Source organism: Ctenopharyngodon idella, chromosome 11 (assembly GCF_019924925.1).
Source record: "Ctenopharyngodon idella isolate HZGC_01 chromosome 11, HZGC01, whole genome shotgun sequence".
Taxonomy (NCBI): Eukaryota; Metazoa; Chordata; class Actinopteri; order Cypriniformes; family Xenocyprididae; genus Ctenopharyngodon; species Ctenopharyngodon idella.
Window position 1 is genome coordinate 4,919,230 of NC_067230.1, and position 17,534 is coordinate 4,936,763.

General features: G+C 36.5%; 1 protein-coding gene and 1 long non-coding RNA gene across 2 annotated transcripts in view; one reads left to right on the forward strand and one right to left on the reverse strand.

Moving 5' to 3' along the window:
• Positions 1–7,620: 7,620 nt before the first annotated feature.
• On the reverse strand, positions 7,621–17,072 carry LOC127522765 (uncharacterized). The gene is made up of 3 exons (XR_007932683.1): positions 16,990–17,072; positions 11,874–11,998; positions 7,621–9,610 (listed from the first exon to the last, which is right to left on the reverse strand). It is a non-coding gene; the product is annotated as an uncharacterized LOC127522765 (long non-coding RNA).
• LOC127522764 (inactive N-acetylated-alpha-linked acidic dipeptidase-like protein 2) overlaps positions 15,461–17,534 on the forward strand; it is a 317,380-nt gene continuing 315,306 nt past the window's right edge. The window contains exon 1 of the mRNA XM_051913038.1: positions 15,461–15,604. The gene's annotated coding sequence lies outside the window, so the exon portion shown is untranslated. The remainder of the gene's footprint in view (positions 15,605–17,534) is intronic.

The window sequence follows — 17,534 nt, forward strand, 5'->3', positions numbered from 1 at the left end:
TTTTTGAAAGACGTTTCAAGACCGAAGGCTGAAAGATCAGGTATCAGCGAGGGGATAAGAGATGATTTACACATGACTGGGGCAATACGTTTATTGAGGGGAGCCTGTGCTTTTGGAGGAAGACGATATTTATTGCCAGCATATTGCACCAGCAAATTTCTTTGACAAAAGGGTTGAGAAAAGTCAATGGTGCAATGGAGAACAGAAGCAATGGTTTCAGTTTAACCTGTATAAGAGGGATTTCTATGGTGAAACATCAGCGGTAGGCCAACAATGCACAGTTTACTTTGAATAAATGTGTACTGAATGAATTGATTTAAACACAATGGCCATACAATTTTCATTTTATAGTGTTTTAGACATATTACATGTCATTAAAGTTAAAATATTTGAATTGAAATATATAAATACAGACGGAAAGACAATATGAAGCAGGTTGAAAATCTGCAGTGTTACACTGTTGTTTAAAGGAATGGATGGATGGATGGATGGATGGATGGATAGATAGATGAATGGACGGGCGGACGGATAGATAGATAGATAGATAGATAGATAGATAGATAGATAGATAGATAGATGGATAGATGGATAGATAGATGGATGGATGGATGGATGGATGGATGGATGGATGGATGGATGGATGGACGACTAATATCCACACTCCTCAGTTTGTCTTTGTTAATACCGTAATGCCATTGAGTTGATCAGGGATTAGAGCGCATTCACCTGGGCTGATAGGAAATGGGTATTTGAGGCTAAGCTGTGAACAAAACAGTGTGATGCATCCTGCCCTGATGCTTGAACGTAAGCCGGCATGCTGATACTTCAGCAATTTTCTCCCCACGAAAGCCAATGTTTTGTTCTCATCTCTTGACAAGCCTGGACTTATTATAGGAAATATTTATATTAACAGAGACAGATGGAGGGCAAAGGGAATATGAGTGAATAAAAGCTTTATGGTGCAGTAAGAAAATTTGGAAACGCACACACATTTGTATAACTTGCACAGAGCCAAGCTTTAATGAATGGTAAACATTTTAAAGCACTGGCTTCATTGTAATATGGCTAATAGAGAACAGCACTTACTCTTCCATTTTATATGAAGGACATCCTTTCATTCAAACAGAAGTGTATTTAAGACAAATTTCTGAACTATTTTAAGTTAAAATCAACTGAGCTTTTGTAGCATTATATACACTAAATGTCTAGGTCACAGAAAAGTTGTCACAAGAACTGTACTGTAAATGATGAAAATGAAAAGCTCAGTTACATATTTTAAAACTCTTGTAAATAAATTGATAAAACTATCATCAAAACTACAATTCCATCAGAAATAATTATCAGATCATTTTTATTATTTTTATTTATTTATCATTTTTATTATACGATTATTATTTAATCGTAATTCAGGAAAAGGGTATTAAGTAATTAAAAGGGTATTAAGTAATTACTAGGAAAAAGTTTGGGGTCAGTAAGATTTTTTTTTTTAAGAAATTAATATTTTTGTTGTTGTTGTAGTTTTGGCAACAACTCAGCATATTTGAATGATTTCTGAAGGATCATGTGACACTGAAGACTGGAGTAATGATGCTGAAAATTCAGCTTTGCCGTCACTGGAATAAACTGCATTTTAAAATATATTAAAATAGAAAACAGTTTTTTAAATTGTACTAATTTTTCACCTTTTTTTAAACATACCACCGTCCCACTTTTCTTTTTTTCTCAGTTTACACATCTCATTAAAACATTACATAGACAAATTGTAATCATCATCATGCCTCATGTCCTGACATTATATCTCAACTCATATCATTCCCTATCCTCCTAACCCTTCTAATCTTTAAAATGTACAGACATCCTAGATAAGGTATTTGCCATAACATTATCTCTACTAGCCACACGCTGTATGACTAAGGTATATGGCTGCAAAAAGAGACTCTAAAGGAACAACTTCAAAAGGGCTTTTCACACTTGAAATTGTTAACCCTGGGTCATTCTCAATTATCTTGTTTCACGTTTCACACTGCTCAAAATTTACCCAGGATTAACTAATTAAAGGGTTAGTTCACCCAAAAATGAAAATTCTGTCATTTATTACTCACCCTCATGCCGTTCCACACCCGTAAGACCTTCGTTAATCTTCGGAACACAAATTAAGATATTTTAGTTGAAATCCGATGGCTCCGTGAGACCTTCATAGGGAGCAATGACATTTCCTCTCTCAAGATCCATAAAGGTACTAAAAACATATTTAAATCAGTTCATGTGAGTACAGTGGCTCAATATTAATATTATAAAGCGACGAGAATATTTTTGGAGCGCCAAAAAAAAACAAAATAACGACTTATTTAGTGATGGCCGATTTCAAAACACTGCTTCAGGAAGCATCGGAGCGCAATGAATCAGTGTATCAAATCTGCCGTTCGGAGCGCCAAAGTCACGTGATTTCAGCCGTTGGCAGTTTGACACGCGATCTGAATCATGATTCGATACACTGATTTATTGTGCTCCAATGTTTCCTGAAGCAGTGTTTTGAAATCGGCCATCACTAAATAAGTCGTTATTTTGTTTTTTTTGGCATACCAAAAATATTCTCATCGCTTTATAATTTTAATATTGAACGACTGTACTCACATGAACCGATTTAAATATGTTTTTAGTACCTTTATGGATCTTGAGAGAGGAATTGTCATTGCTCCCTCTGAAGGCCTCATGGTGCCATCGGATTTCAACTAAAATATCTTAATTTGTGTTACGAAGATTAACGAAGGTCTTACGGGTGTGGAACGGCATGAGGGTAAGTAATAAATGACAGAATTTTCATTTTTGGGTGAACTAACCCTTTAATCCTAGGTATTCGTAAGATGGCGTTTCACACTGTACATTCCCAAACCCTGGGTTAACATTCTTATTTGAATATTTGCGGTGTCAGTGTCTTTGATTGGACAAACGCAGCACACAACCTGTTTACGTAGCTTTAGCATTGCGCATCCTTGTATTGCCGACTATACTATTGAGTTTATACTGAATGGACATGTCGGACTATAAAGGTAAGAATTAAACAGTTTCTTCTTCACTCCAATTGTCATGTTTTCTGTCAGCATTTGACTTTTTTCCTCTCAAACGCTGAATTTACCATGTATCATGTATATACAATACACATTGTTTCTGTGACTGTCCAAAGCAGGAAATATGAGTATGTGATTGGTTGTTTGTTGTTAAGCGTATAGCTGTAACATTCTAACACTGCATCGTTTCACACTGTACAAGTTTGGCACCGCAAACCTGGGTTAACACCGCAAAAGCAGAGCAGCGTTTCATAACCCCGGGTAAAAAGCAGTGCTAACCCTGCATCTAAATTACAAGTGTGAAATGTTCCTTTACCCGAGGTTAAAAGCGGTGTTTAGAATGATGATAACCCAGAGTTAAGTGCAGTGTGAAAAGCCCTAAAGTGGCGAAGAGCCAAAACCAGAGCCAAAGCCTATTTCTTAATGATGGAATACGCTCTCTCATGTTTATTCAGCTTCTTGGAAAAATACACAACAGGTCTATCAATACCAGACTCATCTAGTTGAAGCAAAACAGCTCCCACTCCTCACAGGCATCAACAGCCAGCTTAAATGGTTTTCTGAACAGCCTCAATCTAACCAAACGCCTTGGCACAGTCATCAGACCAGACATAACATAATCAAATTCTTTCTCATGCCTCCTACAAGAGACTAAAGAGTATGTATCCTGTGGTGCACATTGGCTGTTTAAAGGGTTAGTTCATCCAAAAATGAAAATTCTGTCATTAATTACTCACCCTTGTGTCGTTCCACACCCGTAAGACCTTCCTTCATCTTCGGAACACAAATTAAGATTTTGATGAAATCCAAGAGGTTTTTTTACCTCCATTGAAAGCAACAAAGTTAGTACATTCAATGTACAGAAAGGTATTAAAGACATCGTTAAAAACGATTTTTTAAAAGACATTGAATTTTCCTCTTCCCTGTCAGTCTGTTAAGCAATTGGTGCAGTGCTGTGTTTCCGTGTTTATGTCTGAACGGCAACTCATTCACAATTCAATTCAATTCACATTTATTTGTATAGCGCTTTTCACAATGCATATAGTTTCAAAGCAGCTTTACAGGGAGTGCATGTCAACATTACAATTTAGAATAATCTGTTATCAGAGTTGACTGTGTCCAAATTATGTAATTTCAGAAATGTACATATATAATCATGCAGTTAGCTAACAATGTAATTATTTTAGGCAATTTAATTTACAGTCACTATTAGCAAATTAATTTAAGGTAGAAACAATGAGCTCATTGTGTGAAATAAAATGTGTGAAAACTAGCCTGTTCTGTATATTCCTTTTTTTGTATTGTCTGCAGTTTACAGTATCTCTTGGCCTTAATTGTGACATGAACAAACAAATTGATGGATATACTTTCAAAACCACCATAAATCAACCAACATACTACCTGCATCTCAATTTATACTGTATGTGCTAAACTTTCTGTCACTAAATACAGATCATTTTAGAGCACATTACCTTGTTCTTAATTGCAGTCAGTAAATAATTGTTCTAGGAGGTGTCAGTGTAACTCTTGAGGGTAAGAATTATGACACATTGCGTAGCATGTGTAATCATAACGCGTTTCAATCAGTCTTTCTCAAGCCACCTTAATCAGCAGTTTAACTAGAACCTTGGGCCCCTCCAGCCATAAATCAGGAGCCACCAGGAACCTTAATTCCACACGTAGAAGCAGTAGATTCTCTGACCTCCACATGGTCTTATAAAAGACCCAATGTCATCTGCTCTTTCACTGAGTGAGAGGGAATGAGTTTGGTTGCAGTAATTTCTTGAAAGTTGACAAGTTTATTGTGTTGTGATCTTGTGTGGCCTGACAGATGAAATGACACAGAGGCTGTAAAGCACCGGTGTGGAGGCTTTCTGCTCACCTTGTTAAGGTCGAGCTGAACGAGAAAAGGCTGCGTCTTCAGGTGCGGCCGCCCCGCAACCTCCCAATGTTCTCTAACCTTTGACAAATCGTCAAGTGTGACATATGGTGAATCCTGTCTAGAGATGAAATGAATGCTTTTATGAGAGCTTTTCAAATAACTGTTGTGCATTTGGCTTTGATGAAAGTGAGACGGTTGTACTTCATCACTGTTTTTACACTCTCTATAAGCTAAGGAATGTCAATTTTTGCTAGATAAGAACTATTTGATTGGTGGTTTTAGCATGATGCCTATCATACATTAAGTTTAAGTGTATTTAAATATGTTGGAATTTATAATTTAGGTTTTGTATGTCCAAAACAAAGTTTTCTGTAAAAATAATGCATTTTGCATGTGAAAACAAGTGATTTAAAGGGTAAGTTCACCGATTTTCAACCCACTGTGTATAGTTACAGTGCTTACAAATTAAAGTTTACTCTTTCTCCATGTTACCTGGACTGAGAAATTCCAATTTATTTATCAGCAAAAGTCTGCAGGATGACACAAAACATCATCCAGGGCTGAAAACTACAGATTACTTCTGCATTTTTGTATCCCCACCGATGGACAGATGGATCAAGGGTTATTAAACAGTTATTGTAAGAGTATGTTTATCACTGAAAATTGTTCTGTGCTTTGTCTACTCTTTAAACAGTATTATGGTAAAAAAAAAATACTGACCTAAGCCTTCTTGCTGGCACACGACAGTGTTTTGCTTCGGGGGGTTGGGCAGAAGGTACTTCCCACTCCTTTGCTTCCTATTTAAACCAATAAAGCAGAAGTCTTTTAATTTTTTCCCCTCCATTTGGGCTCAAACACTATGATTGTAGTCATCCAGTTTGAAATAGACACTACAAACAGAGGTTTTTCAGATTTTCTGTCGTGGTGTCTTCTACAAATTTACAATTCTTCCACTGCCTACAACATGCTGGATCCTTTACTGGAAACCGAAAATAACTCACTCATGCTAAACGTTTACTCTTTGAATTGTTAAGTTGCACCTAGGAACAACACAAGTTGACATTATTGTGAGTAAAAGTTTGCCAAGAAGTATTTCCTGCTCAAGCAAGGCAGAATTGGACTAGTCAGGACAATCCAATAGGAGAAAACTGGGAGTGGCCTTGGACAGTGAATTACCTCTTTAATAAAAATTGGCTTTTTTTTAATACTACGGAGAAGTAATGTGATTTTAGACAAGCATATAACATAAACAATACTGTGTTCTGGGATCTGTTTGATTGACGGATGGTGGCCAACAGGGTACGTTTATATCTCTAATGCAAGGCTATGGTGTTTTTATGAGGCTGAGAGCCGTTATACTCAACTGAATGTACTTTGTCTGAAAAGGGGCGGAAGGTAATGGGCCGGTGCAAGCCCCTGATGGAAATATTTCAGAATAATGGCTTTTAAGGGAAAGATTTACAGTGTGCCAAAATGGATCAGATATTTGGCACAAATACTTTTCCTCAATCAATGTCAGCACTTTTCCCTATGGCACGTTCGTTGAGCAATAAAAAAAAAAAAGTGAAAAAATGATCATTTTCAGGAACAATGTTTCTACACTTTGTTTAAAAGATTATAATGCATGAGCAACTCACTGTACGGATGCTGAGTCAGATGCTTGAGTACCAGCCAGAACACTGTCCTCCATTCTCATAAATGCTTTGCCTTTACAATTCCATGACAAGGCCATTACTAGTCTTACAGGTGTGAGAAAAGATCATCCAGATCTGTGTCTGTCTGTTAGATCTATCGATCTATCTATCTATCTATCTATCTATCTATCTATCTATCTATCTATCTATCTATCTATCTATCTATCGGCTGTTTGTTTACTCTAAGTAAATAATGTTAAACATTTTTATAGCATATTTATAATAGCAAACAGAGGTGTAAAGAGTACCTGAAAATCATACTTGAGTAAAAGTACAGATACCTTACATCGAAAATGACTCCACTACAAGTTACAAGTCACCAATTCCAATACGACTTGAGTAAAAGTCTTAAAGTATCTGATTTTAACAGTACTTAAGTATTTTATTCATGCTGAATGTAGGCTCAGAGATGCACTAGTCCTGAGAGACATGCCAGTGAAAATAAGAAACAATTGATTTGTAAGATGAGAAATCAAAAATAAAACTGAACACCTCAATGTTGCAATAAATCAAGGTTGACACAACAACCTTTTAAATGTCTACAAACTCTCAAGTCTCAGTTGAGCTCAAGTGCACAGAAAGGCCATAAGTAAACCAATATCCTTCAAAACGGCCTTGTCAATATAGCGGATAAATAAAACAATGTTAAGTAAAATTAAATAGTCAAAGTCTATTGTATGTGCTGGTTTGAGCCTCATCACCAGCTGCAGTCAATTCCTCATCTAATAAATCAAACATCTGCGATCAGCAACTACCTGCTAATGTACTCACATTCACGTAAAGTATTCTTGTTGACAAGTTTTGGGTGAGTAAAGGCAAAACGCACAAATATAGTACCTTCAATGCCCTTAGATGCCGATATCGCTATCAGAAACAAACTGCTGCAGAAAAGTTAGCTGCCATGAAAAATGTAATTTAATTGCATTACTCATCACAAAAAGTAAAAAGTACATTTACTTGCTCAAAAATGTAGTCAAGTATAGAGTAAAAGTTGCCAATATCTTTGATACTCAGTACAACTACAAAGTAGCCAAAAAGATACTTAAGTACAGTAACTAATTACATTTACTCAAGTACTTTACACCTCTGATAGCAAATACTTACAAAAAGCAAGTGTCTGGTTAAGAATATCCTACTTTTAATTAACCTTGTTTACAAAAATTTTGGACCATTGTAATCCAAACCAAATACTTTAACACAACCCAATTATCTTAAAAACACGCACATAACTTAATTATCTTCAAAACACGCATAATGCGAGTTAACTTGTTTACGACTTGACCTCTGTTTGAGAAGGGATTTTGTAATTTCACAGCCTTAACTATAAAACAAGATTCCTTATTGCTTTTGTATTATTTTCATAGCGTAAATTCTACAGTAATTCTACATACAATTTTATAAAATATATTTGCCATGGTAAGATTTATAAGGTCAGTTGTCAGGTCAAGTCATTTAGTGCTTTGTACAGTACCGATTGTTTCAGTTATTGATTCCATTGTTAACTATTTGCAGTCACCATCACAAGTGACTTTACATGATTTAAAAAAGTTTAATAATAAGCCACTCGAGTATCAATTGAGGAGATTTTAGAAACATGAGGTCATGCCTAAGAACAGCCTTTACCTGTGGCAAAATTGCTGTAAAGAACAGCCTCTCATGGCTTACTGCATAAGTAAAAGCATCTCAAAAATAACAACTGAATTTTATCAGCCAAAGTGCAGAAGGCTGAATGGAATGGAGGGGTCTCTCAGAAACTGAACTCCAGACAGTGTGCAATGGGAGGAGAGGGCATACGACTCAAGGCTGGGCACTTAGACATAAATAATTGACAGAACAGAGTCAGTGTCACTGTTTTGCTGCTTGGAAAGAGGAGAAGCCTGTCAGTTGTGACAGTGAGGTAAAAAGAGTGAGAGAGGGGTCAGAGCAGAGTCTCAAGAGAGCCACTGTGCTAGCCTGGATGTGCTTTACACACGTATTTCAGAGACAATGGAGTATCATTTTGTCTCATTGTGGTTTTAAGAGTGAGTCAATAACAGTCTCAATAAATTATTTATTTAGAGTCTCGATAAATTATTACTTAAAACCAATATGAAATCAAAACTGACATTTCTTATTTTTTCTATGGAATTTTGCAGTATTTATTATTTGATAAATGATTTACACGTGCACATCTTTTTTTTTTTTTTTTTTTTTTTCCTCTCGGCTTTATATATAGACCAAAAGTCTGATATGACTAATAAAAATAGCTATTTCCATTTAATTTAAAACATTTTTGACATTACACATTGTATTATCATACCTTTTTACAATTACATTAACATGCTCACATATTTGCTTGAAATAAATAAATTCCTGGCAAAACTAATATTTAATAAATTGGTTTAAATTCTATTCATTCAAAAAAGCTTCACAGTATAAAATGAATGCCAATGAAATAGTTGCTTTTCCATTTACCAAACTGTATAATAAATACATGAATTTTGTTTTCAAAGTTTGTACGTCAAATTAATTTTAACTGAATACTTTACATTTATTTTAAATGCATAATATGTTCAGAAATTAAGATTCATTTAACGGACATTTGACATACACATAAAAACAGAAATATTTTTCAGATATAATATCTGTAAACAAAGACTTAACGACAACAAAACATTACCAGGTACAAATCGAAGACTATAACTCAAAACTTGTTTTCAAAATATCTTGTTCACTCTTTTAGGTTCCCTCGGTTTGTTCCCCATAGCATCCTCAGCACCACAGCTTGAAGCACAGTGTCGTACTGACAGGTTTTTGGCCTCTTCCTCAAGTTCTTTAGATTATGGATGGTTGCTCCAATGGTCAGGCATATCAGTACGGAAGTCTGGCTGCTGTGACCTTGCCAGAGGGGTAGCAGGAGACAGCTGACCTCAGACTCTCACGCCACATGCCGCCTGAAAGTAAATCCACTTCACGTTCAACCCGGACTGCAAAGGTAAAGAGAGGAGGGAAGTGTTTACCACTGTCCAGAGAGAACTTGAAGACAAATTTATCAAACACTGAGGTATTATCTATTACAGCAGTGTTTTAACCCCCACAACCCTATCAGTATGTTTTAAAGCTAGCCTATATTTAGTGCTGGTGGAAAATATCTATTTCTCGATTTTGTGTCGATTTCACAAGTTCGCCTGCCCATTCAGTCTGAATGGTTAATGGTAAAACAAACTTGGCTTGCTGTCCTCGAAGGAGGCTCAAACCCGAGGCTCGGCTCGAGCTCCGAGTTAACCCCCCTATAACAGTATTGCACAGAGGGAGAATAAGAGAAGTAGAGGATGAGATGGGGAGGAGGAGGGATGCTGGACGAATTGTCGCTGGGATGACGCAGTGACTGCTGCATATATACGCTCGTAATGATGATTGACAGGACTGAATGTTTAGGCTCCTCCCGAACCTACGTTTGGAACTACATTAAAAATCTAACCGATAACCCTTATTTCAACATTTTTTGTAGCATGCCTCTCATAAGTTTTGTGTATTATTACTTTTTATATATGAAACAAAGTCTTATCTTTTAAATTATGTAATTTAACGAAATTCAAACAATAGCCTAAATACCGTTTTGGCGCTCTTTATTGTAACGTGACACTGACAGATCGCTGTAGCATATAGTTCAAGCAAAACGGCAGCGCGGATCTCACGTAATCTCTCTTCCTCTTTACTAGTTAAGCTATAACACGAAATGCAGTAAACATGAATGAACATCAGAACAGAAGGTATGTTTAAATGTACAGCTGAACTTACCAAAATGTATCACAGCCCTATCTAATTGAATCGCTCAGTCAGTGTTTTAACCGCATAAGGACTGCTTGTAAACAATATCATGTTAGGCTACCTCAGAAGCCATTCAATGTCCATAGATGGTAGTTAGCAAGAAAAATGAACTTATTTTGCTAAATATATGCACAATATTACATAATTATTATATATATATTTTTATTTAACCTGTTCATCAGCCTATTTATGTTTAAATGAATTAATCAACAAACGAAGTGTTCAACAGCCACCGTTGTAAATATATTGTGTGCAATTTAAATTTTCGTATACAAATCAGTTGTTATAATATCAACTAATTAGGTCTATATTAATATTAACTGACTAGCTCCTGCATTCAAGTGCTTTGTTGTCGGAAAGAACAGGAATCATGAAGGAACCCAGGTTTATTCTTGCCTTTGGGAAAATCTTATCAAAGCCAAAATGATATTTAGTGTCCCATTTATTGACAAACACAGCATAATATAAACACAGCTTTCTGACAATTCTGGAATTTCGGTCAAATACAGGCTATTTTTGATACATACATATGCTTTACAAGGTGTACAACTTCGACAAGACAAGGTGATGTAACTGTTGTGTAAAAAACGAATAAAGCACACCAGTCAGCAGCAGTCGTTCTCCCCTTCCGCCATGTTTAAAGTTTATGGCACGCCTCAACCTTTCTTCACAGCCATTACTCCAACCTGCAGATACTCACACTTGCCATACGTTACAGTGATGTGGCGTCGGCGCTGTCTCAATTCAGACAAAATTTCTAACCGGCATGCACTGCATCAAGTCAGCCACCGATCGGTCTGTGTCTGGTTAGAAAATTTGTCTGCAAGAGCAAAACGAGACTGCCTATGTCAGACGCTGCAGTTGCTCAAAATCAGCTGCGAAAGCCTTGATGATATTTTCATTGGTCAGATTCTGTGATGACAAGGACGACATGTGTTGTGTGTTTTTTCTTAGACGAGTTCCTGTATTAACCAATCTTGATATTGAATATCTGATATTCAAAACATGGGAATTTCAATCGCATCCACTTCTTCGGCTCCAATCTACGCAAAAATCGCGTGGTCTGCCATGAATGACGTTGGTTCAGCACACTACGGAAAGCACGAAGTGTCCGACCTGACGGCCGTCTCTGTACTCCTCCCCCGCCTGCAACCGGCAGATCTCGCCAGCCAGTGACAGGCTAGTGTAGTTCATCTCGAACAAGCCTTTTTGGTGCATCGGTGCTGCGCAGACTGATCACGTATGACATCAAAGTACCGCGAGAGTGATTAGAGAACATTCGACTCCTTATGATTATGAATCGCTCTTGTGGTACTTTGATGTCATATGCCAATCGGTCTGCACAGTGCTGATGCATCTCGAACAAGCCTTAAAGGGATAGTTCACCCAAAAATGAAAATTTGATGTTTATCTGCTTACCCCCAGGGCATCCAAGATGTAGGTGACTTTGTTTCATCAGTAGAACACAAATGATGATTTTTAACTCCGTTTTAACAACCGTTGTAGTCTGTCACCCGTATAATGCATGGCAATGGGAACTCCATCTATAAGAGTCAAAAAAACATGGACAGACAAATCCAAATGAAACCCTGCGGCTCGTGACGACACATTGATGTCCTAAGACACGAAACGATCGGTTTGTGCGAGAAACCGAACAGTATTTATATCATTTTTTACCTCTAATACACCACTATGTCCAACTGCCTTGAGCATCCGGTGTGTGAGGTCTGAAAACGCGCTCTGATGCCGGAAGTGATCTCTCGCACTCATTGATGTATACGCGCGAGAGATCACTTCCGTCATCAGAGCGTGTTTTCAGACCTCACACACCGGATAGAGATGGATCGTAAATGTGACGGGGTCTTTGGAAAAATGCTACTGTGCTCCACCACAGGACTCATAATAGCCTTTTTTTTTTTAAATTTATGCCGGCAAATCACAGCGACTTAAGAGAACAAGGGATATGTTTACAAAAGATCAGTACACTCTTTAATCCTTTTTTGAGTACGCTCCACTGAAGTGTAAAAGTCAAAGAGAGAAAAAAGTTCTAAACCTTTAAGCACTAGTGATTTACATTGAAGACCCCATTATATATATATATATATATATATATATACAGTACTGTGCAATATACAATACAGTACTGTGCACCCAGCTTTGTTGTTTTAGCAATGTTTTACTGACCATCCATATTTATTTTTCAGTCTCTTTAAAACAGAAAATACAGGAAATATGTACACAAAAAGAAAAAAAAATCTTTGAACAAAATGGCTTCTTTAAGCAAAAATCAGTATTTAGTGTGACTTCCTGGACTTTTTCCAGTTTCTCAAAGAAGAAACTCTCACAGCTGAGAAATTTCTCATCAGATTTTGAAAGTTTTCTTGGCCTTCCAGTCCTTTTCCATTCCATTTAGGTTTAAGAGAGCCAGGTTCCTGCTATTGCTCAAGTGTAAGGGGAGGTCACTAAAGACTTGCCACTTTAGCCTATAGAAACTGTTTTTTTTTTTTTGCTGAATTTTGTTTTTGTTTTTTAATACTGCATTCAAATTTACTGTATTTTCTGGTTATATTCTAATTAAGAGACAGAGAAATAAATATATATAGTCACTATATCGTTGCTAAAACAACATCTAATGGTGGCTTTTGCACAGTACTGTATATATAAAATAGTTTTTTTTTTTTTTTTTTTTTTGTGTTGTAAATAATTCATTCTGAAGCAATATTCTCATCAGTTCTATCAGCTTTGACATATTTAAATCTGCATATTTGTGATATTTACCCCAAGGACATATTTTTTTACCTTCATAAAGTGCACCCTATCTTATTAAACGTATGCTTCATCTTTCATTTTAAATTCTTAAATTTGATCAATAAATTCAATTAGAATAATAAGACACTTATAGGGCTGTTACCAATCAAATTAAACAATTTACACTAAAAAATTGCAACTATTAAATAATGTTATGAGATTGTTTTAATTTTTTGTTTGTTTGTTTTATATAGTCTACAAATAAGAAATTTTGGAAACATGAAATTAAACTGCCAGTAGGTGGCGGCAAGTGCCGTCTTGATGAGTGAGTCATTGAGTCATTCATTCAAACGGCTGATTCATTGAAGAATGAGGTAGTTGTTTATGAATGGGTTATTGAATCTTTGACTCAACAGATTCGTTCAAAATGCTGAATCATTCAGTAATGAAAACACGTGTTGTGGTGAGATGCTATGGTTCTGCTGTGATCTTTGGAACTATTTTCAAAAAAAAAAAAAAACAGTCAATATTGTGTGTAAAATGTAAGTGACTTAATTTTAACGACCTCTTTATTGAAATGTTGTATGAAATCAGTGTAACATTTTCAATCGTGATGGTATTCAGGAGCACTCTTGGTTGTGTGGTGTAGCTTACCTGTATCATATGTTATAAATATAAAAACTCCACATTTTGATTTTTTTTTTTTTTTTTTTTTTACAGCAGTTTTACAGCATGTTAAGTGAATTTCTTTGCGTGTGATGTGCTCCATTTGTTTTGATTTCTCCTCAAGAGGCTGCACAAGCCACAACGGCGCAACCTTGTTACTGTCAGTACATTATACATTATTATATATATTACCCACTATCAATCGCTGCTTAACACTAAAATTAATTAAATAAATTTTGGCGATTCCCTAGTTTTTTTTTTTTTGTTACTGACGTTTTAATCAGGCTTCTTGTCCGGTCGGGCATATCTTGTAGCCTCAAAGCTAATATCTATATGCTAGTGCACTCCTTTACATTGACAAAACGAACCTTTTGCAGATCCACTACCATTCAAAAGTTTGGGGTCAGTTTTGGGACACATTAAATTGATCAAAAGCAGCACAGTACATTAAGCAGCACAATATTTAAATAATAAGAAATGTTTCTTGAGCACCAAATCAGCAGAGAGTGATTTCTAATAATATAATGATATATATGAATATAATAATATAATGATATATTATTGTTTGATGTATATCTTTCTGTGCTTACAGATTACAGGTCTTTATAAGGAAGTCCCTCATGGAGTACGTGGGTGAGTAGAACTCAACTCAATTTTCCTGTGAAGTACTTTACGTCATCTGTGGCAGGAGGGGTGTCTCAATTATAAACCCTTCAGATAAACAATGTAATGTTTACAGCTTACTTTTTAAATCTATGATTTTGAAATATAGTAATATATTATATATAATATATATAATAATATAATAGTTATTTTTCTTATTGTTATCATGATTACATTGTGTGGTTGTGATTTTTCATAGTCATTCTACTTACTAAATACATATTTCTACTTAAACTTTTGCACCTAAAAGAGTGCAGTGATTGTTACATCTAATACATGTTACTAAAATGAATTGCTATTGTAAATTAAGGGAAATTACACAAAATAGGTCAATTACACTGTGAGCAGATGATTTTAGTAGTATTAAACAGTATGTGCATATGTAAACACTGAGTGTAAAGTTTTTCATATAAAGAAATATTTCCAGTCTACAGCTTTTGTATTTACAGGCAGGTAACAATACATACTAATATTGAAGTTATTGTGTCCGTATGCTTGAAATAACAAACCTAGTTGTGTCAGAAATCCAACTGACTTGTGCATCAAGTTTTTAAATCAAATATACTTTGCAAATGTTCGATTTGATATTCGCATATACATCTATTTCTGTTCATCAGCATCGCGTCAAACTATTTAAGGCTCTTGTCTCGCATTAAATCCGGGACGGTGAGAAAAGTGTCAGCAATGCTGTCTGGATTTAGTTTTTTATAGGGTTAACGTTTCCCAAATTACTTGTGTGTGAGATTGAAAGTGAAGGGCGTGCTCCTGGCTGAGGGAAAAGTGTGTGAGCCTGGCCCTAATGCGGAATCTCATTAAGGCAACTGTCAGGATTCTTCTATTTTACTCTCACCTCTCCTATTCCGTAAGAGCCAGACTGTCGTTTCGAGTGAGTCTGCCGCCAAAGAGGCATTTACAAATAAATGAAAAATGTCACAATTGATTTTACTCTTTCAAGACTACAGCGTGTCAGCTTTGTCACAAACTGTCTTTGTTGTTCTCCGTCTTCCAGGTCCAGCACCCGCACGTGGTCGATAGTTACTGACTGGTTCGGGCCCTTTCCTGCCTCGGCTCCGGTAAGCCCTCAGACAATGACCTTTTATTTGTGTTGCTTTTATGTGTTCTGTGTCTCGTCCTCCGGCTGAAAATACCTCACTGATCAGCGTTCAGGAGGGGACGGCAGAGCAGGAAGCATGGGAGCGGGGGGAAATAAAGCAGGAAAATGGCGTGGCATGCTGATAGGAGTGTAAGCGTAGTACGATTTTTAACCCTTGTGGTGAAGCGTGTCTCCGGAAATGTTGAAGCAACGTTGCTCACTGTTAGGAGCACCATTTAACCCTAATATCCTAAAAATCCTTGCAATCTTCCTTTGTGTGATGGAATTCTTGAATGACCGTGTCGGTACCTGCTGGTTGCAGAGAATCACACTGCTTTAGTGAGTGGTGGAATTTTCCCTTTGTGCCAACATACGGTGCGATTGCTAAGCTTTTCCTTCGATCCGAGCATATTAAATCCTCACGCAGCTGCTGTCGACCAATCGATAAGATCTATTACAATATAATTATCACAAAAACATGATGGTACAAGACTATTTTAAAAGATTCGCTCGTGTAGTTACCGCTTACTATTCATCTACTCCCGATTTATGTCTCTAATACAATATCCAACACATTAAATAACAAATCTATGGTTTTTTGAGTTCGCTCTAAAATATTTCGCTGCGTTATTTTTCGTGTTGCAGAAAAACAGCGTAATAAGTGAACATTTGAAACTATTCTCTGCTAAACTAATGTTTTTGTCCGCTGTCATTACAGAAAAATCCTAATAAAACATATTTTATAGGCTACAATTTGTCAATTTTCCATACTGTCTTCAGTCGCCATTTTAAAATATTCTGGCGTATATTAGTATGCGTGGTTTTAAATGTAACCAAAATAATTCATGACACGTATATCAGCACAAAACATTTTACACTATACAATGCTCTTACAGCCTGTCGACCAAACAACACTATCCATTTTTGTTGAATGCAAAGCATTTTGTCTCTGTATTATTCTTCGTCATCATGCATATTTTTTTTATCATTTACTGTGGCATCTTATGACCAGCTGTCATTGTTACATCTTGCGCTGTGGCTCCAGAGGAACTATATTTCAGTCTTGTTCTTAATGAGATGGCAGACAATAAAATAGCTTGACTTGAACTGATATAAATTCGACATGTTAGTCTTGTCAGGGCTTAATAGTCAGTTCAACACTTGTCACATGACATCAAGAGCAACACACCACACAGACACAATCTACTTCCCTTCTAACCTGAGACAGAGTTTAAAAGGGTTCAAGCCGTGCCTTTAAACCATACATAACAATGGTAAATTGTGGATATTCAAACTCTAATAATGACAAATCGCAAAATGTCAGTGGGCTGCAATCATTTACTATAATACTACTTTGTTACGTACCTATATATGTCCAAGCCAGGACCATCAGGCGCTAAGTTCCTTAGTGTGAAAAATAGCAACCACTCGGGACACTTACTGCCCTGCTCTGACCCTGGTTAGACAGGGGAACTGGACAAAAGCTGTAAAGAAAAAGACCTGCAGTGTTTGATTGAAGAGTGGAAATGGTGCGTGGCTTTCACTGGGGTAACCATGGAACACAGCCAAGCACTCTTAAAAGGGGACAGCACGGGACACCTGTTGTGACCTTTCCCCGCCTGCCGAGCCACAGCGGAAGGCTGAATAGGGTAGAGTGAATTAGAGGCTAATTCCCTCCGCATTTCAAAGATGGAGTTTGTGGAAGTTTTTCATAAGAGGCTTTTGACCAAAATTAGGTCCATCACAGAGCATTTTACAACGGCTTGTCTTGCCCAATCCGTAGACAGTCCGTATAAAATTTGATTAGCCTGACTGTTCCTTTGTCAAAGGAACATTTCAGAGATTGTTTTGAGAGATTTTAAGATGCATGTACAAACCATTCTGAAGCTCTTGATTGATATTTGACAGCT